Source organism: Periplaneta americana, chromosome 2, assembly GCF_040183065.1.
Source record: "Periplaneta americana isolate PAMFEO1 chromosome 2, P.americana_PAMFEO1_priV1, whole genome shotgun sequence".
Classification (NCBI taxonomy): Eukaryota; Metazoa; Arthropoda; class Insecta; order Blattodea; family Blattidae; genus Periplaneta; species Periplaneta americana.
In genome coordinates, this window is record NC_091118.1 from 168156280 (window position 1) to 168178900 (window position 22621).

The window sequence follows — 22621 nt, forward strand, 5'->3', positions numbered from 1 at the left end:
TTAGAATGATTGTTCTATAGAAGCTAATCTCTGTAGTTATATATTTAATATACATTGAAAAAATTTTTCGTACGACCTAGTTCAATAAAGACTGAAGTTTGTAAATTATTTTAGTGATTTGGTTACTGTACTTGAAAATAAGTTTTAATTTGTGTATGTTATAAATTAATTTATTTTTATTATTTCTATTTACCGTGAAAGTTGTTTAATTAATTTATAAAGTACGTTCTTGTTGCACATTGTGCATTATTGTTATTAAATTTTATCATCTGTTTTTACGCCCCGATTTTATAGGATTTAAATATATTTATTATTTCAGTTATTGTGTTATGAATGTTAACAATTTATGTGGTGGTAAAATGTTATTCGAATTTAATTCCATAGAATATCCAGAAAGTTCGTGCCAGGAGTGAAACAAAAAGTGGAAAAATGAAAGTGACAAACGCCATCATCGACGCTATCCGCATATTACAACTGAAATGTTTTGTTTGGTTATGTTCAAACTGTGAATGCCTATAATCTGCCGCAAAAAGTGTTGCATAGGTTCCACCTGGGAAAAAAAAAAAGGAAAATTGATCATGAAAGAATTGACGCAAGCCTACATGAGGTCAAGAGAGAAAGCAGTCTTGGGAATGGACCATGCTTTGCTATAGGAGACTAGCAATGGGAAATCGAAGGACATCGATGGAATTTAATATCCAAGTATTATTTTGTTAGCATGAAGCTTTACGAAGGTCTTTCATTCTTACTCTCTTAGATGTATTTTTTTTTATTCTTAACCGAACACAAACATTCACATGTGGCGTAACTCAGTACTGGTCCCGTGCCATAGGAACGAGGTCCTGTGAATTTGGTTTGTGAACTTGATTCGTGCACAGATTTGGTTTCATGTTCATTACACATGTGGATATGCAGTACGGTGAACTCTATAATCTCCGATAAATTGTGGATATGTGCGTTTGGAATGTAGCGTTTTCTGAGTCGAGTTAGTTTAGAACAGGCCTGCACAAGGTTTGCGACCTCCGAGCCGGCTCACAGCTCATGAGCAGATATTAGCTGCGCTCTGTATAAGGGTGGACTGGGAGAAGGGGTGGATCTCGTACAAAATATACACAAAAGGAAGTGCTATTACGAGTTCTTATGAAATGAATTCCCGTTCAGTGTTTGCAAAACTATCTTGAACTATTATTAATTAATAAAGTAATATTTTTTTACAGAAATAATATAAATTCTATAGCTACTTAAATATACAATATCATTTTGTTATATTTTTATTTATCAGTACATCAAAACGAGGTTGTATGCTGTTGGCAGCTGAAAGGAACAGTAGCCTACTGATCGTAATGAAACATCAGTTACAGATGTTCGATGTCTGCCTTTATTAAAGTTGATTATAGAAAACAGTTGCTCACAAACATAAATGTTGAGCCAAACATAGCAATCATTTTCACAGCCAGCCTGTGTAGTCGTGGATATTATTGCTAATGTTTAGCCTTGTAAATCTCAACCAGGCAAGTAGTATTATTATTCAAACGATCTTTAGCCCTTAGATCACATTGAAGATCAATAAGTTCGAGCTGTAAATCGTTAAATGTTAGATGTTATGTTCCGTCTTTTAGATTCCTCCATACTGTACTCGTACTGTAGCAGTAGGTAAGGAACGTGAAACAGTTACTGAGAATAGGCCTACACACTGCACTCCACTAGATAACTGAGTGGTCGTTTCTCTCTCCTCTATCTATCTATAGCAAGTCTGTCATTCTGACGTATCTTCCTCTCCGTTTCGGCGAGCGGTAAACTCGGCTCTCCCTCTCCGAAGGAGCGCGCGCGCTCGTTGAGCGCTGTTTGTGTAGGCCGTGGAGGGAGTAAGAATATGGAGTCAGCCTTAGCCTGCCAGCTTGCGGCCAGTTTTCTGGAAAGCCGTCTGCTAGGATCCCCTCCCACTACACGCCGTGCTTGCATTGCACAGAAGGAGGAGAACGTGTATTTAAATACTTTACAGAGATAATACTTATATATCCAGTGTGTACTATTATTATTATTATTATTATTATTATTATTATTATTATTATTATTATCATCATCATCATTATTACTATTCTTATTATTATTATTATTATTATTATTATTATTATTATTATTATTATTATTATGAATAATTGTCTTTTTTTGTATGCCTCATTTATTTTGACCTGCTGTTCACATATTATTATGCTTTTTTCTTTCTTTCTTTGTATGTTATATATTATGTCCGATTTCTTCTTATTTGTTGTTTATTTTTTATTATTATTATTATCTTATTCAATTTTGTGTGTAAAATTGTAGTGTAATTTGTAAATTTGTAGTGTTTTTGTAACGCAGTCTTTACTCCTGGTTGAGTGTTAGAGAAGGCCGTATGGCCTTATCTCTGCCAGGTTAAATAAATCATCATAATAAATCATCATAATTATTAGAATGTCAAATATTCATACCAATTATATTAATGTATAAGCGTGTTATTTACAAACAAGATGAGCTTTTGTGCTGCTTTTGGCTGCAGCAGTCTGAAGAAAGAAACATAACTGAAATGGCATTTAATTACATCTGAAATAGCATTAATAGTTAACAACATGTGGTTATTTAAAAAAAAAAAAAAAAAAAAAACTAGTTACAAACAAATTTTCTCTTTCTTCCAGTCATTGGAGTTCAAAAACCAATCAGCAACCTTCTCGTCATATCAGGTTGAGTCAATTGTCAAAATATTTTCAGTTTGCAGGGATGTTAGGATAGTTGTATTCAGTACGGTCACAGCTTTGGACTTCGATTCTCATTGTTTAAAATGTTCTATTTCTTCCCTCTGCACATAGCCCTACTCTCGTCCCTCTCGGAATTGATTCTCCTACTGGCGCATAACCGATTTACTGAAGCTACTTAGCTACCACGTGCGGAGACAAGAATGGGCAGCTTCGAATTTCCAAGAATTTCAAAACCGGCCACATCTTAACAATGAACACACATTAAACCGTATTGCGTGATTATAATAGGTTACGCACATTTGTTTTTACAAAATGTTGTCTTGAAAACTGGGATGCGTATTAATTCGTACTCAAACACTCAGGATTTAAGAAATTAAAATTAACGCTCTATTTATGTTACGGGATATGGTGGGAAACAGCTGACAGAAACGGCACGTCTTTAATTAAGCCAAAAGATTTACAAATAATTAACTTACAGACGATAGAGTAGCATGACAGTTATTGTCAGTAAATGTTCTGACACCCCTGTTGACCAGAAGTTCGAGTTCTGATATTGCAAATGAGGGTGAATGTGATGTACAGCTAGAGTGCCTTTATTTAACCTGTCTTGATGTAATTTTAAACCTGAGTGGTTTTTAGCACAGGTGTGTATTGTATTCGCCAGTTTTTTTCTGTAAGCTATTTTACGATAAAAAATTGGCGCGTATATTATATTCAAAGGGGTAAATACGGTACTTTCGAGTTCTTACATTTTCACGGCAAACCTAAATTTGAGAAAAATTTAATTAGAGCGTATAAATGAATGTTTTGTACCTCTTGGGTATAAAATTCGATCGTGTGAGAAAAATGAATAACTGAAATAAATTGAAGAGTCCACTGCAAGAATGATGGATGTCACTTTCTTGTCGAAAATGAACCAAGACTGTCAATGCATAGCTTAAGACATATAGAATGTACATACAGAGTTATATGGCATTAACACTGATAGTCATTGTCCAGTAATGATCGGAAAATCACAGTTAAGCTTTGAGCGCTAAGCATTTCAAACTTTCATTTGCTTCTCCTGCAAAGTGTATTCCAAATGACATCAATCATTCTTGCAGTGGACTCTTCAATTAACATGGAAGATATTGGAATTTTGCGGGGACTTAAGAAAAAAGTAGCCTATAAGTGAGAAATTTATAAATGAAATTTTACTGTAGACCTAATTCATAGTTTCAACCAATGTGCCTATGTTACGTTGAATCTTTCTTAAACATACTGCAATAAAATATTATATCATTGATTTAAACTTCAATCAGTTATACATTTTAATTAAGAAACCGATATCCGTGCACACTACTATAATTTATTATTGTTGTAATTTCATATGCTTATAATTTTAAAATACTGAAATATAATTAATTTGTCATATAGATGTAACAGACACGGGTGTAGTGTACCATGATTATGTAAAGAACGGAATTTTTTTCTTTAAAACATTCAAATAATTTCGTTTCTTTCACTATGTCTTCTTAAATGAAGTTTGTGAATTATGAAAACCTGACATTAAATAAAGTTTGTGTGTTATTACAACCTGATTTCCTTTTAAAAACAGTTTCTGTGTATTTAATCGCATAGCGAAGTGGCGTGTAGTATGGCTTCCCGCACCTCTTCCCCCCTTCCGTCACCTGGCACGCTTCCCCTCGTCAATATTCGCCTATAGCGCCAACTCCATATTCTTACTCCCTCCACGGTGCAGGCCTGGTTTAGAATAAAGAGGAATAAGGAACATGTCGTGTGAGGATTTTTTGGGGGGAAAGAAGTACAAATGGAAAGTACTTCCCGAATTTTATTAGTTAGAATTATTGAAAAGTACTTGATTTTGTTTTTAAATTGATAAAATTAGAAAATGCATTTTAATTTTTAAGAGGTACGACTTCCAAAACTTTTAAGAGATACAAATGAAAAGGACTAGTATTTTTTATAAAGAGATGCAAAAGGGAAGCACATAACAGGTTTTTTAAGAGATACAAATGAACGGACTTGCAGAATTTTCAATCGGTACAGATGAAAATAACTTGCAATTTTTTTATAGTATAAGAAATGGACAAGACTTTAAGAGGTACAAGTAAAGAGGACTTGCACTTTATTGTAAACAAAATGAAACGGACTAGTAGTTTTTTACGAAATAAAAATAGAAAGCACTTTTTTTTTCATTTTAAAATGTAGTTTGTCTTCTTCAGTTACATAACACAGAACTGCACGCATTGTATTCTTCACCTGACATAATTAGGAACATTAAATCGAGACGTTTGAGATGGGCAGGGCATGTAGCACGTATGGGCGAATCTAAAAATGCATATAGAGTGTTAGTTGGAAGGCCTGAGGGAAAAAGACTTTGGGGAGGCCGAGACAGAGATGGGAAGTTAATATTAAAGTGGATTTGAGGGAGGTGGGATATGATGATAGAGACTGGATTAATCTTGCTCAAGATAGGGACCAATGGCGGGCTGATGTGAGGGCGGCAATGAACCTCCGGGTTCCTTAAAAGCCAGTAAGTAAGTAAGTTTGTCTTCTTCACTTCATGGATTAGGCTATATGCCTGATCCGCCTTCAAAGTTCCTCCATCCATATCCTTCTGAGTCTACCGATAGATCTCCTTCCCATAGGTCGATATTTCCATATTTGCTTTGGCAACCTCGCTTCTGGCATCCTCTCTAGATGTTCTTTCCACTTTTGTTTATAATCATTTATTTTGTCATTCATACTATAGATGTTTAATTCATATCGTATATCATCATACGATCTAATCTTGTACAAACTTTAACTTGTCGAAGAAAAAGTTAATTTCTGACGCCTGTATTCTACTCTCTTGTTTTTTGTCGTTGTCCACAGTTCGCTTCCATAAGTTAATATATTGGCGCAGCCATAACTTTATAAAACTTCAATTTTGTCTCTCTGCTTGTTTTTTTTCGCCACAGATCATCTGAAACTTATATAGTTTATTTAAAATCTATATCATAGTCCTTATCAAAACTGATATCATTCCCAAGGTAGCTAAAATGACTGACTTGTTCCATGCATTGATTATTAACAACTATTTTTAAGTACTTTGTACAAATGAAATAAGCCTCCAATTTTTAAAATTGAGTTATAGTAGAAAGAACTTCAAGAATTTTTTAGAGATAGAAATGAAAAGGATTTACAGTTTTTTTTAATAAAGAGATAAGAAAATAGTTTCAGAATTGTTAAGAGGTGTAGACGAAATGAATTTTCAATTTTTTTATAAAGTGATAGCTATAGAAAGGACCACCAGAATTTTAAGAGATACAGAATAAATGAACTTCCATCTTTTTTTAAATAAATGCAATGGAAAAGACTTGAGTTTTTTTTTTTTTTTTTTTTTTCTTTTTAGGAAGAGACGTGTATAGAATTGAATAACTGAGGCGTTCCCTGGAATAACAACGTTATGTCGCTTTCCCGTTTCCAGTGTTTATTGAATCCTTAACAATACGTCTCCTCCTGACAAAATATTATTTCCCTCCAACAAACACAGTGCCCTCTAGAAACATTTAACAGTCGTTCTGCGTAAATTGTTTTTCCAGATCTTAAGTATTGTATCTCAAATTCAAGTTTTTGTAAAGTTCTTGTTCAAGAGCACGCTTCAATTGTGCTCCAAATTGTTGCTCCCTTGATTAAAAGTAAGATATTCATATAATATGAATGCAGTGATAACAGAATCTCTACTTATTTCCACCAGAGCTGTTGTGTCCAATCGAGAAGTATTTTTGAGTGAAGTGGAATCGAAGTCTGTAAAAGAAGTGCCATCACCATCCTTGATAAAAAAAATTGTAACAAATCCAGTTATTTATAGCTACTTCCGCTATCGTGTGTGTAAGCCGCCGGCATCCACACACTTTCAAAAGGTTCAATGACGCGTTGAACCATACAAGGTGGGAATAACACTTCGTAACTTCGCATCCGATACATAGCACTAAGCACAAATCAGAAGAAAAAGAAAGTGTGGAAGCTACTTTACATAACAAAAATACTACATGTTTTGAAGTAAATAATTACAAATTGGAAACAGTAACGCATTGTAAATATTTAGGGCAATATGATGGGCAAATAATTTAAAAGTAGGAGTGCATCAAAGATTGAAAGCGCTAATAGATGCTACTTTAGATTTTTAAAAAATCTCATAATAGAACATATTGAAACTAGGCCTTCTATGTTGTCCAATTAAAAATATTACTAAAACCTGTTCTAATTTTTTAATTTGTTATTTTGTGAAATTTATCAATTGCTCTGGTTGTCTAGCGTCTGAGTGATATGAAGGTGATAATGCCGGCGAAATGAGTCCAGGGTCCGGCGCAGAAAGTTACCAGCATTTGCTCTTAATGGGTTGAGAGAAAATCCCAGAAAAAAACCTCAACCAGATAACTTGTCCCAATCAGGATTTGAACCCGGGCCCGCTCGTTTCACGATCAGGCATATAAACGTTATTCCACAGCGGTTGACTAGCTGTCCTATTATATAGCTGTGAAAAAACATGGTCTGGTGACAAAAATTATTAAAACATGTTGGGAATTTTTTGAAAGAGAATACTAGGAAGAATATTTGGAACTCACTATAGGTCATTCGTCTAGAAAAATGGACTTGTTTTTATCTTATTTTAATTTCTTTTTCGAAGAAGCATTTCTCTACTTTGTTTTCTTTTTAAAGTGTAATGACATTAATAAGTTGAGATATTCAAAATTAAATTAAAGTATCTACAGAATAAGTAATTCCATTGTTTTAGAGTATTAAAACTAAGTATTATATACGTGATTTGTTTCACTTTGTTGCACCATTGAAACAACTTTCTCATTCTTAACCCATTCTCACGTGTTACGATACCGCTTCGGCTAAGAATCGGTTCCTCGTGCACAAAATATGTACTCCATTTTAGTAATGCACAATGACTGAGTATAGTGCAGAATTCTTTCAGCAGTGGTCTGGACCACTCAGCCACGATAGGGACTTGAGTTTGTTAAGACGTTACGTTAAAAAGTGATAGCACAATAAAAACGCTTTCATTTGTGGTTTTCATTTATATAACTACTAATTACTTACTACGCAACCAACAATGGGATATTATTTAGATAATTCCAAGCGAGCACCATACAGCCAATCAACCAGCTCTTTGACACTCGATTGACCTATTTGAATCTGATTATACTGATAGTACATAGCATGGTACTCTAAAATAAATAACCGATATTTTTTTCTTACGTTCATTTGTTTATCCTACGTTCATTTTTTTTACCATCATCAGCAATAATACCAGCAATCAAACGCTAACATCTAACTCTCAATATGGAACAGTTACTAATTGTAACAAGTGTACCATTAATTATTACAAATAAGAGTTGATGGAAAAAGAGTTAATAAAATTATTAGGCCTGTAACCATAAGTTTAATGTTAAAAACCTATACTCATGCATATGTGTACAACTTCAAATGTTTAGTTTTCTTCTATAATTCATTTGTTTTATTCCTACCATCTCTGGTTCATTCAATTACAGTAGAGAAAACATACATTCTGTTATTGATTTAATGGCGGTTCATTATGTTGCTATAACTTGAAATGTTCAGTTGTTTTTAAATAAATTAAATTTCAGATACCCGCATTCTCCTTGCAATAAACGTAATAAAATATGTGTTTTTTGCAAAGATGAAAGAGGCAAGTCACTGCCATGAACATGAATATCATGATTATATTATAAAAATTGCAATTAAAATAGCATATTTCTCGCACGGAATTATTTCACTGAATACAATTCGTGCTTGATGTTTTCTCGTGATAATTTAATTGAGCTTCTAAACTCATGTATGTTGTCATAAGATAATTTTTTCTCTACCTTCGGTCTCGAAAATTTTTTTTATATATAATTTGTTGATCGATCAGCGCATTTAGCGCTATACAGATCATTTCATAATAAAATATAAATACAATACATGACACTGAATTGAGGCAGCCTAGATTGGGCTCCTCAATGAACAAAAAAATGGTTAATAAATAATTATTCGAAAAAAAAATATGACAACATAAATTCGTTAAGCTCAATTAAATTATCGAGAAACTATCAGCATTCTTATTATAGAAGATAATTTTAAATCGTCTAATTGTTTTATCGCACTCTTTAAAGAATTCATTTTGACCTATTCGATTTAGAATTGTAGGCAAAACTAATTTCAGTAGGCCTACTCTTAGCAACTCAAATAAGGATTTTCGTCTTCATCCTGCCATTTAAACGTGAGAGAGTTTCAAGTCCCTGGAAAAGAGGACGAAAGTATAAAAGTCGCTCGACATGTAGTGGATGACGGGTCATCCTGTAGCAGTCCCCCTGGAATCTCCTTTCTCCTATGAACGTAGTTTTAAAGGAAGTGCTACCAAGAAATTGGTCTCTTTCTTCGTCTCCCCTGCTCATTCTGATCCAGCGTCCCCTCTGTCAACATCTTCATGTCAGTACTCCATTTCCCTCCTTTACTGATCCAGTTGACATTTCTACCACGTACCCTTTTAATATTTTGTGCGGATGATATTTTTCCTTTTGCTAACCTTACAAAAACATGAAAGGTCAAAGTTTACAGTAGATTTTTTTGCGCTCTGTGCACTTCGTGCGGCAAACCCGATTAAAACTCATTTTGGAATCCATTGTTCTGTGGGTTTTCTCTCTCCCCCGCTTTCCAACTCATTTTCACTGTATTCTCAAAGGTAATCATATCTCGATTATGTACGTTGATATAGAATATTATTGTCGTGTAACAATTGCATTAGATAGTCATTATTGGAATGGGCATTATGTGGACACTGTTATCGGCGAAACTCTGTTCTGTAGAAATTGTTCATCGCTCTTCTCCGATCCTTTTTTTTCTATGTAATCAGTATTTATTCGCATTTCATTGTGGAAATATATTAAGTGTCTTTTCAGATTTAAAATGTCGGACGATTGACCCCACACGCTTCTCTTTCAGAAATAACATAATCATCGGAAGTCTTGATAACACTGTCGGGTTAAAACTTCAAGAATATCGTGTGATAATTGGATAGAGAAAACAAGTTACGTTTTTTTAAGTAGTTCGGTTCTCCTGTCAGAGTATTTTATTATAGACTATTAACATTATCTTAGTTATCTCCAGTAGAACAATACCACCACCATTTATGCCACCATCAATGCCACATCTAACATTACCATCATCAACTTCCATCATCACCACCACCCATAACCGCTGCCACCACCATGATCGTGATCATCGCAAACATCACCATCTAGAACTAACATCTTCACCCTCTCTTCTCTCACCGCCACCTTTATCCCCACCACCTTCACCATCATCATTATTCCAACTTCATTTCCTACATTACTACTACCACAACCACTTTCATCTTCGTCACTACCATTTTCAGCTTCTACTTCACTACCACCAGAATGTCTTCTTCACTTCCAACTTCACTTTCATTAGCATCACTACCAACTTCACTTCCATCACCACCACAACGAACTTCACTTTCATTAGATCATCCCCAATCGGGATCTAAATTCTGGGTATGCTAGGTGTAAAATATTCTCGTGCGCAGGTCGTTCTGTAGTAATGTCGTTCGCAATTCACTTCTAAAGAATGATTAAACCATGTCTCTTCAGAGCAGCATTTAAGTTCACATGACGCCAGTGATCACCACCACTACCAACTTAACTTCCATCTTATCACTATCAATTTCAGTTCCATCACCGTCATTGCCAACTTCACTTCCTTCACTACCACTGCCATCATCACTGCAAACTTCATTTTCTACCACTATCACTGCCAACTTTACTTACCTCACCACTGCTGATTTCACTCCCACCACTACTACTTCCAACTTCACCTCCACCACCATTACTCCCAACTTATCATCTCCACTTCTTTCACCACCACTGCCAATTTCACTTCCATAACTTCCACTAACAACTTCACTTACATCACAATCACTACCAATTTCACTTCCATATGTATCACTATCAACTTCACTGCCATCACCATCATTGCCAACTTCGCTTCCTTCACTACCACTGCCATCATCACTGCCAACTTCATTTCCACCACTATCACTGCCAACTTAACTTATCTCACCACTGCCGATTTCACTCCCACCACTACTACTTCCAACTTCACCTCCACCACCATTACTCCTAACTTATCATCTCCACTTCTTTCACCACCACTGCCAACTTCATTTCCATCACCACCACTACCAACTTCACTTAAATTACCAACACTATCTACTTCTCTTTCTCACCTACATACCAACTCCACTTCCATCACGACTACTACCACCAGCTTCACTTACATCACTATCACTCCCAACTGCACTTCCGACTTTACTTCCATCGCCACCACCACTATAAACTTCTCTCTCATCACCATCACTGCGAACTTCATCTGTTTCACCATAACTCCCAGGTTCACTTCTATGACCACATTCACTTTTACCATCACCACTAAAAAATTCACTACCATCGTTAGTATTACCAACTTCATTTCCATCCCCACCACTACCAACTTCATTCCTACTACCGCCACTAACAACTTCACTTCTATCACCATCACCACCAAACTTCAGGTGTAGTCTTTTCAGCAGAGATTGTCTCCTCAAAGGATCCATGATGTACGAAGAAAGTTTGAGATAAATCTGTTCTTAGTGCTTTCGTTGTTACATATTGTTGCTCTTCCATCACTGTTCCATTATTCCTAGGGACTGAATAGTGTCTATGATGTCCAGGTAACACGTTGGTGGAACATTTTAGTAATGCGATGATTCGGTTTCTTAAAAAGAAAAAAATCGATTCAAGACGTAAGCACTTAAATTATCTCAGACACTTCTAGGCCTCACATTTCTTGCATCTATGTAATTTAAAGTGGACGGATGCATGGAATCCGTGTGTTTCGCGTAATTCCCATGGTTTCGTCCAGTGACTCGAGTAGGTGCGCTTGAGTGTGAGGGTAGCCGGTGAGTGACTAAGCATTACGCAGAGGTGCACGGACGTGAAGTTCCAAGGGTTCACAACCTGAAAGGAGGGGACCGGCGAGCTTCATGTTTCACTACCTTCGCTGTTGGAGGGAACCGCAGAACCGCTGTGGACATTGCAGTGAAAGCTTCAAAGTCACTTTGTGTGGTTGGGACGCTGACAACCGATTCGTATCGGACCGATTTTCTGAGTAACAGGTGCGTAAAACAGATTTATTATGACGTAAAGAGGCGTATTTATTAAACGAATGAGTGATTTATTTGAGAGTTACTTGAACATTACCAGCTAATGTTCAGTATCTGTCATTCATCCAGTTTGCTGTTTACTGTAGATATATATTTCGCGTTAGCAACGTGAGTTTAGCTGATGGTTGATTTCATCTAACTTATTTAAGTTATTATTATTATTATTATTATTATTATTATTATTATTATTATTATTGCTGAAAATAGTGTTCCCAGTATCATTCCTCTTACGCTACTACTGCTCCTGTTACTACTACTACTACTACTACTACTACTACTATTACTACTACTACTACTACTACTGCTACTACTCTACGGGACTTAATCTTGAAGTGAGCTTTCCATTCAAGCTGTCCGAGGTTCGATTCCTGGCATGGAGAACGTAAGAAATTTATCGTCACGAGGTATAATCACAGTCTAGTATATACAGTCGCGAAGCTCAATACGTAGTAAATATGCAAACATTAGATAGTTGCTCACCACCCTAGGGTCGCTAATATCGCCTCATTACAGGCAATGCAAAATAGTACCGTCACAGTCTATTGTTTCTAGCACCCTCAAAACTCAAGCTTCGTGACTGTATATAGTAGACTGTGGTGTAATTGTCTCTTGCCATGCGTTGTTCTGTGCTGTCTCAATGCTGGCCATATGCCGTGACGGCCACACGGCCAGGGAAGCCAGCAAAGTGTTCTTCTCTAATATTAGTAAAAAAAAAAAATAGCTTCCAATATATTATTGGATTGTAAGTCGATATAAAGGAGAACGTAGAGTATGGCGAAGAAATAATAATAATAATAATAATAATAATAATAATAATAATAATCATAATAATGTAGGCCTACTAATTATTTCATTTCATGGTGGCCGCATAGCTCAATGTTAGAACAATAGGCCACGGACTGAAAAATATCGGGTTCAGTCTGAAGTGGCGGCGGCGGTGGTGGTGTTGGTGATGGTGGGGGCGGCGGTGGCGGTGGTGTTCGAATGGGATTGGAAAATCATGGAACAAGTTGAGAACTTTGAATATTTAGGCATAATATTATAAACTATAATGGCAAAATAGATGCAGAAATTAATCATAGCTTATAAAGGCAAATTATGATATATATATATATATATATATATATATATATATATATATATATATATATAGACCTATAATTCATCCAGGTAATGTGAACCTCACAACTATAAAGCCAAATTAGGCTATTATCATTATAATAATAATAATAATAATTATTATTATTATTATTATTATTATTATTATTATACTATATGTTGTGGGTGTTGAGACTGTTTACATATGCACCATTTTTCAGTTTATTGTGTTTATCATTTTATAAGTCTTCCCAAACTTATTTTCCTACATTAGATTTATGTAATTAATTTCACTCTATACACTACAATATCAGTCCATTATTTCATCGTCATTATGTGCTTTCCCTTGCAGTGGAAACTTGCCCCTTCAAAAGTCGAAAACAATAGGTAACTTACTGCAATACTGCAAACGAAAGGTTAAATATAAAGCATTAGCTGCCAATACCAACTGCAAGGCACAAAAAGCAGCTTCAAAAATAACGTAAAATCTGCATTTGAGTAGTGTTTTTTATTACACGTGCTTGAAACAGATCTCTGGAGGTCCTTCAGTTCTCAGCAGCTAGACATGTACGCCAAATACAGACATTCGGTATTAGACCTCTTTAATTCATACTGGTTACTATTGGAAGGGAATATGGGAAATTTATTACAAGTACCGGTACTCCAACAATAATATAACACACAGTTCATAGTAGACACTAGAGTCGTGTACAGCCGGTTACGAAAGATAGAAATTATATATTGCTGTTGAACGCCTGGCGCTATAGTCAGTATGCAAAGCTCTCCCATCTCGCGGAATGTCTCAGGGGTCGGTTATCGAATATTCGAGTTGTTTCTCATTCTTTGTGGGTGGACGGAAAAGGCAGACCACATTGAACCATGCAGGAGCTACAAGGGCTCTTGCAAGGACGCGTTTATCATAGTGTAGCCCTACCATTTATTTGATAATTCTTTCTCTCTCAGTTCAATCAATCAATATTCCATCGATTCATCCATCATCCATTCATCCATCCATCGACCCATTGATCTATTCGTACATCGATTCATTGATCCATTTATGTATGTATTGATTGATTGATTCATTGATGTCTAATGTTCGTTTATGATCTTCACAATTCTGAGAATAGAGTATAGGGCAGGACTAACACGAGCATCTTACACATAATCACATTCATAACAACTCTTTGAAAGTTTGTAACTTACACGAGTAAATGCTACAAAAGTCCCTTGCGGTGGTTGAGTGGTCAGACTTTTTTGTTTGAAATATCTCAAAGAATAATCCCCTGCAATTAACTTGTGTTGGGCAAGCCGTGGTCCAGGTAACATAGCGGTTTTCCCACGGAGCTCCGGTTCCCATTGAACAACAAGAATTTTGGGCGTTCCTCGTAATGAAGAAATGGTTTGTAGAGAGCTTTTTGCTAAACTGTTAAGCGAATTTTTTTGACATTCAGTATTTGCTACTTAAATTATCCGGGTTTGATGTAGGTGAAATATAATACATTTCAATAAAGAATTGATGGACCTTTATTGGAGAATTGAAGGACTCAAAGCCATAATGGGCCAAGCGCCATTTATTAAAAACGGAGAAAGCAAGGGTTAAAGTTAAGTGAATACCATAGTTTAATGAAGATTGATATATCATTTAGTTTTAATGTGTATAGGCCTACTGTATGTTACTTGCTATATGTTTCCATTGAATTATGATAGGAAGTTCCTTTTAACCCTTGTTTTCTACGGTTTTAGTAAATGGCGCTTGGCCCATTATGGTTCTGCTCCGACTTAAAACAATGTGTCCTTTACGGTTTGGTGTGCGCTTAATCCGAAAAGAGACATTTACAAGTAGCGGAACTTCCTGGGTATGTGGTCATTATGACGCAAGGACATTCATCATTAATACAACACACAAATATACAAAACAAGGAACACACATATGCTTAATCCCTCTGGAAGGGAGATGAATTCCAATTTCCCCATCCGAAATCGACGTAGTAAGTTACTTTTATGACGCTTTATCAACAGCTTAGGTTATTTAGCATCTGAATGAGATGAAGGTGATAATGACGGTGAAATGAGTACGGGGTCCAGCACTGAAAGTTACCCAGCATTTGCTCATATCGGGTTGAGGCAAAACCCCGGAAAAAACCTCAACCAGGTAACTTACCCCGACCGGAAATCGAACCCGGGCCACCTGGTTTCGCGGCCAGACGAACTAACCGTTACTCCACAGGTGTGGATTCCGAAATCGAACACGGGTCAGCTGAATTGGTATATGGAACGTTGCTCCTTGAACAGAAGCGTACACTATTAATCCATTTTCGGACATATTGTTAAATGTTGTTACTTAAAACTACAATGTATTTTATGCCTATTATCTTTTCTGTATTCATGTAGTTCAGCTTACGAATTGCATTTTGGTAGCGTGTGCTCTTGATTTGTCTTCTGTGTTTCATTATCCATAGTTCATTTCCATAGAAACTAGCGTGCAGACTTCATCATTTTTATTCATATATCTTCTTTTATTTTATTTTGTAATGATGTTGCATACGATATACAGTGTTTTCAAATTGCGAGAAAAAAAAAAGACAAGTACATACGAGCGCTTTATCTTCTCAATTTGCAAATTCGTACCATTGGTGTTGAGTTTATCGTCGGCGAGAAGCTTGAATGCAGTTACATTAAATTAGCCGCATTAATGTAGACATTGGCAATTTTTTGGGAATGTGCTCATTGTAATTTTTATAAAACATTGCTATTGTTATTGTTGTTTTCGTTGTTGAAATTGACCTCTGTCTTTTAATAACACCAACATAATACTGTTTCTTTCTCGGCGCCTTGCCGCTTTCGTAGTCGGTCTGAAGAACTTACTTGACATTGTAGTTCTCTGTGTGTATTAGATATGTCAGACCTAATAGTTCTCTTTGTATAGCGTTGTTTAATACAAGTGAAGCCTGGATGTTTATAAAAACTACAGAATTATAGGCTAACTGCAACTAAATCTGAAAGATGCATTATTAGTAGCCTATGCAATTCATTGTAATGAGATAGACATCTTGTCAGAAAAGGTGTTCTGTTTTCTCTTATCGCGTTATGTGATCGAATTATTCTCAGTGTTCCTCTAAATTGTTCTCCTGTGTCCGTTTTATATAGTGAGGAAGGTAATTTCTTCGTCATAAGACATTATCGGTATCCGCACCTGAATGGAAGCATAGGTTTGCTCTTTTAACGTGAACGTCTGGTACTGAAATAATTTTTCCTCCACCAACTATTGCCGTGAAATAAATTACAGTTGAGTTAATGGGAAAACTTCGGAAAAATCCAACCAGGTTATGAGCCCAATCGGGTATGGAACCCCCGCTCAAGCATAACCGCGGATCAGCAGGTAAGCGCGCCTGCCGTATTCCTAATATTATTATTATTATTATTATTATTATTATTATTATTATTATTATTATTATTACAATGATTAGTGCTGCCAAAATTATTCCTGCTATTATTATTATTATTATTATTATTATTGTTATTATTATTATTATTATTATTATTATTATTATTATTATTATTATTATTATTATTATTGTCGTAATCATTATTACCACAGTCTAGTATATACAGTCACAAAGCTCAATACGCAGTAAATATGCATCCATATATAGTTGCTAACCACTAGGATCGCTAATTACAGACAATGCGAAATAGTACTGGCACAGTCTATTGTTCCTAGCACCCCCACAACTCAAGCTTCGTGACTGTATATACTAGACTGTGGTATTATTCCGAATACTATCCGGTCATCAATTGCTGTTTCGGGAATGATTTGTAGTTCATGAGGTGCATGGCCTAAGTGATATAGTCGTTACAGTAGTTGTCAGTACCCTTATTAGGGAAGAAGAAGACTTGAATGGAATTTCGGGAGGGGAGCTCTACGACTGCGGCCCTTCAAGATCTGTTGCGCTAATCCTCAAGGTAGGCTCATTCCCAACTCTCACCGGCTGACTGCACTGAGTTTCGCTGCGTATCCAGGTTTCGAGCAGGCAACCACACTCGTTCCTAGGCCAGCCCCCTCCGTGCGTCGCCAACTAACGTTCAGAAAATGTTATGAAATGATGACGAAATGGAGAAATGTTGACGGAATGATGCAGATGCCTAATATGGGAAAACGGATAGTCGCTGAAGAAGTGCAGGAATCGATCATAATCCTCTTCTCAACCAGGCAGTACATGAGAACATTGAAGTTAGTGAATACATCTTGATTGATAGCAGTGGAGATTTTCAGGAAAATTTATTGGACTTACATCTAACGATGAGTGTAGTGAGAGTGAGGGTGAAGATGGAAAAGGTAACGATTTCACCTCTCAGAATTCTATAAAACTATGAATCAGCTTACCAGACAGTAAAAGCAGTGATGCTGAAGCCGCCCTTCACTTAAACAACACTTGCAGGCTGCTTTTGAGCAGAAAATAGTTGCCGCTAAGTGTATTCGACAAACCAGCGTGACCGACTTTTTTAAGGGAACTTCGTCATAAAATGCTGTACATTATTCGAGAGTTGAATACTGTAAAATAAACTTGCTCTATAGTACTCCAGTATAAAATTCCATGATGTTATTATTTTTTTTTTGCTCCCATTTAATTCAAAGTTGCAAAACATTTACTGTATTTATAGTAAAATGAATGCGTTTCATTTAAAGAGTGAGGGTGCACATATGTTTGTCGTAAAGTTACAGTTAAATTATGCAACCTCCCTGCCGATAAAGGACATCTCCCAGATGGAGAGAGATTGTTATGTCCCTTCGATATCTGTTCTGTGCCCGAGGTTGCGGGTTCGATCCCGGTCCAGGTCGATGGCATTTAAGTGTGCTTAGATGCTATAGGCTCATGTCACTAAATTTACTGACATGTAAAAGAACTCCTGCGAAACAAAATTCTGGCACATAGGCGACGCTGATATAACCTAGGGTCCTAAGCAGTTGCGAGCGTCGTTAAATAAAACGTAAGGTCAATGTTACTTATGTCCCGCCCACTATAGAGACATAGGCCAATTTTACACATATTTAGTATAACTTGTTGCTTCTTTGACAGGTTAAGTTTGGTTAGTTTAGGTTTTTGATATAGCCTACCTTGCATATACGATTATAGCGCAACATTGGCAGTGATAAAAGTGAAATATTCATTCAGTGGGCGTTGGATACTCTACATTCACCAAACGTAGGGGAGAGTCGGGTAGTATTGGACATCGGGTAATATCGGACAGTGAGTTTCTTTCATCTACCACACGATGATAGTACCTGATTGACATGGTTACGTTTCTGTGATGTCGCATAGAGAAACGTAACCATGTCATTCAGGTACTACCATATGGTGGTAGATGAAAAAAACGCACTGTCCGATACTACCCGATGTCCGATATTACCCCACTCTCCCTAATTTAAATGTCTATATCTGTAATTAAGAGGTTTCCCTGTATATCCCTTTCACGACACTTAAAACGGATATGAAACGCTGGTGTCTTGATCTAGTTTACGTTCATATATGAGCCGTTCATAGCAGAAGTGGTGTAAGTCAAAAATGGGTAATGCGGGTTTAAGTAAACATTCTGTAAAATACAGCGCAAAGTAGCAATTAATATTCAAGTTATTTAAACTAAGCTTATTAGCTTATTAGTAGTCAGTGGATAGCAAGAAGGACATATTAATTGTTACTTTGCGCTGTATTTTACAGAATTTTTACTTTAAACCTCATTACCAAATTTTGACTTACACCACTTTTGCTCTGAACGGCTCATATATGCAAGTATTGTTTATATGCATCTGAAGTCTGATTAGTGTAGCCTAATATGTAGCTAATTGGCTATGTATGCAATGGAGGGGGAAAGGAACTGGCCACCCTACCTATTATCTCCTGGCCTAGTTGCCTCATGAGTGGTGCCATGTTGGTATCACTTGTGAGGTTCAGACCTGTCTTCGGACAACAACATATGCACTAAACTTCGTGCGAGGTATAGGAAGATGTTAGCTGGAAAGAGAAACTATTTGGTTATGGCCAAGAGAATGAAGTGTCGGCAGCTCGGAGGCATGCTGATCCGGGTGCACTTCCTTTGTGCGGCGCACTTTTTCAGGCCGTCATCTGGTCGCGCTGGGAGAGAGATAGAGGCGCCTGTTGTAGTATTGATTAGTCCACCCGCACTTCGCTCGGTATCACTTCACCCCAGTAACATGACCATCATAATACGCGGGGCTTAGTACAGAAGCATAGGCTGCTCGTAAAATATCTGCATAATACACTTCTATAGAGGCTATTCAGTGGTGAGAGGTGTTGGTGCCGGGGCTCCGCTGATTAACATTAATTTGCATCTAAATTTCACGATTACTACTGGAAGAGCCTAGAGGAAACGGTGGCCATAAAGGGTCGGCTCGCTTTTGAACTTTCTTGAAAGAATCTACAACACTCCAAATTCTAAGAAAATATATTCAGGCGCGTTTGAAACATTATCTTCAAGGTGAACCTTTGCCTCCAATCGGATCATACGATTTTTCTAAACAAATAGCTTACAGCTACTGTCGTTCCTTCTTGCATACGAAACGTTACCTCATTTTATTTTAAAAGGGCATGTGTAGCTTAAGACCTTTAAAAAAATAAATTTTAAACTATTCTTTCGCTTATGCACAAGTTATTCTAGAATATTGTGCAGAAAAAGATTCGTATCTGCAATAATTTTCGAGTAAACCTAATGTTTCAAAAGGCAAGACGTTGCAACCTGGGGAATTTATTGCTTATTTCCCGCAAAATTACATTTTTAAGATCGGTTTCCCTAATACATAACTAAAAAAAACTATCTAACATATACTCATGATTTTTAGTGTGTATTTCCCGCAAAATTGCATTTTTAAGATCCTTTTCCCTAATAACTAAAAAACTAAAAAAAAAACATACAGTACACTCATGATTTTTAGTGTATTTGTGCATGCTCTAGCTACAGTATTATAGAAAATCACTTCAGTCCCTTGAATACTTTCAAAAATAAAGACACTTAAAATTCTCAAAAGTCGATTTATTGTTTTTGACACTGAGTTTAAAATATTATTTAATAAAAAATGTTGGGAATTGAAAGGGTTTGTTATTGTAAACATGAGGTCCAATAATAAAATAAGTAAAAGAACGTAAAAAAACTAAACAAAATAGTAGCTGATTTATCAGCAGTAATCTGACTAGAGATTTGATTTATCTAGAGAAAATCAAAACTCGAGTGAGATTTAATTGACTATTACACGATTAGAAGAAAGTATATAAAGATTAGAAGAAATAAAGTACTCTAACACAATAAAATATTAATTGACGTACTGAAATTCTATTCCACTAATGTTAGCTTTACCAAAACGTTTGAACGGAGCTGCCGTTTTCAGTTGACTGTCAATGCTGAAAACAAATTACGATCGCAAAGCATGTTTTATAGTACCGTAAAGAATTTGCAGTTTGAAATGTTGGCAAACAAAGAAACAAATGGTAGAAAGGTGATAAAAATAGGAAAAAGTATATAAAGATTAGAAGAAATAAAGTACTCTAATACAATAAAATAGATATTAATTAACTTAATGAAATTCTATTTCACTAATGTTATCTTCACCAAAATTTTCAGTCGACTATCTATGCGGGAAACAAATTACGATTGCAAAGCATGTTTTATAGTACCGTAAAGAATTTGCAGTTTGAAATGTTGGCAATCAAAAAAACAAATGCTAGGTTAGTGATAAAAACAAACAAATGCTAGGGAAGCGATAGAATTAAACAAATGCTAGGGAAGCGATAAAATTGTGCGATAAGCAGCCATGATTGGTTAAAAGACGTCCTTTCGTAACGTTTTATTGGTCAAAAGTAGTATGACGTAGTAAAGTGTAATTATCTCTATAAAAATAAAGTATTTCAAATCTTCTGCAACACATCTTATGTCCAAGCATGGATACAAACTTTACAAGGAGATATTTGAACACCGTCTTATGTCAGGTGTTTGTTCGTTAGCAAGACATTAAAGTGTTTTTTTTTTTTTTTTTTTTTTTTTTTTTTTTTTTTTTTTTTTTGTTCTACTGGAAAACTGAATATTGTGACATTCGAGGTTGCTGTTCAATACCATCGATATTTAATGTATACAATTGTTCAGTTAATGGATTATATAGACTGTGTTGATTGGTATCTCTTTAACCCTTAAATTGACAAAGTATCCTATAGGATACAACAAGTTAATAGGCTATATGCTATAATTTTAATAGAACAATAGAAAAAATTGATACGCAAATTAAAATTTTACAATACTACTAGTGGCTTGTGCAGCAAATGCTGTTGCAAACTAAGTTCGTTAGACGTTCAAACAACAATTTTTCAGATTTATTTTCAATGAAGAATACTTGACATTTTGATAGTTATTTGCTTCCATAATAATGAAACATACTCCCTCTGAATGGGTTTTTAGGCCACATACTTTTTTTGAACCTATCCACCTTCAGTTTTTGAGTTTCAACGCGGAAACGCAAGTATCAATGTCAGGACGATAGCAATAGATGTTTCAGGTCATTGTGGATTGTAGGCGAAAGTTAAAAAAAATGTCAGGTTTGCTAAGTTTTCGAACAATAGCATTTTGCTGCATGTAGAAACTTGAAATGTAGAGCGTAAAATCATTTTGTGCGAGATCGTGCGTATTTGCTTGTTTTCCGCACAGAACCAATACGCGGTAAGTGTGAAATACCACATTCAGTATTCCCAACGTAACACACATAACAATTTCCCTCTTCTTACCGCTTAAGCGCAACATTCATTTTACTGCTTTAGGCTTTTAACATATTATTTTTAGAGACGTTTAACATAGTAATAATTATAAATTGGAAACTTACCACTGCAATTTCACCTAAATTGCAATGTTAATTATTGTTTTTAAATATTTGCAAAAATTAAGTAAAATCTACTACTCCACGAAACTTATTGCATTCTTGATACAAGTAACATTAAGGAAGCCGTGAAAAAATCAACAAGATTTCAGATGCGGATGTTATTACTGCAATATGTTATATAAATAATATTGTTAAAATATTAAAATGAAAAATAAATCATTACATAACCTTACCGTTTGTTTTAAGTTCGCATTTATAGACTGGGGGGGGGGGGGGAAGACAGACGTATATCGCGGCCTGCTGGAGTATAGTAAACACAGAAAACATTTTATAGCAACAATGTTGAAGAAAGATATTTTGGTTTTCCGAAGTTGCCGTCATTAAACAGAAACCAACATGGAGATTTCATTGCAACTAATTAGAAATTCGTCTTTCAGGTATGTAATAAACGATCTTCGCACAAAATAATGTACGATACACGAGCAGTATGTTTGTTTTCATGTTCTCAGAAATTAAAAAAGCTCAATTACGTTTCGCTTTTTCAATCTTTTCCTCGACCATGAAAACGTCAACATACCGCTCTTGTAACGTATATTACTATTATCCTACTAAGAGATCATGCTGAAATGATCT

General features: G+C 35.7%; 1 protein-coding gene across 6 annotated transcripts in view; it reads left to right on the forward strand.

Moving 5' to 3' along the window:
* The window catches only part of LOC138694789 (adenomatous polyposis coli protein-like), a 531541-nt gene that overhangs the window by 304505 nt on the left and 204415 nt on the right, over window positions 1-22621 (forward strand). The window lies entirely within an intron of this gene.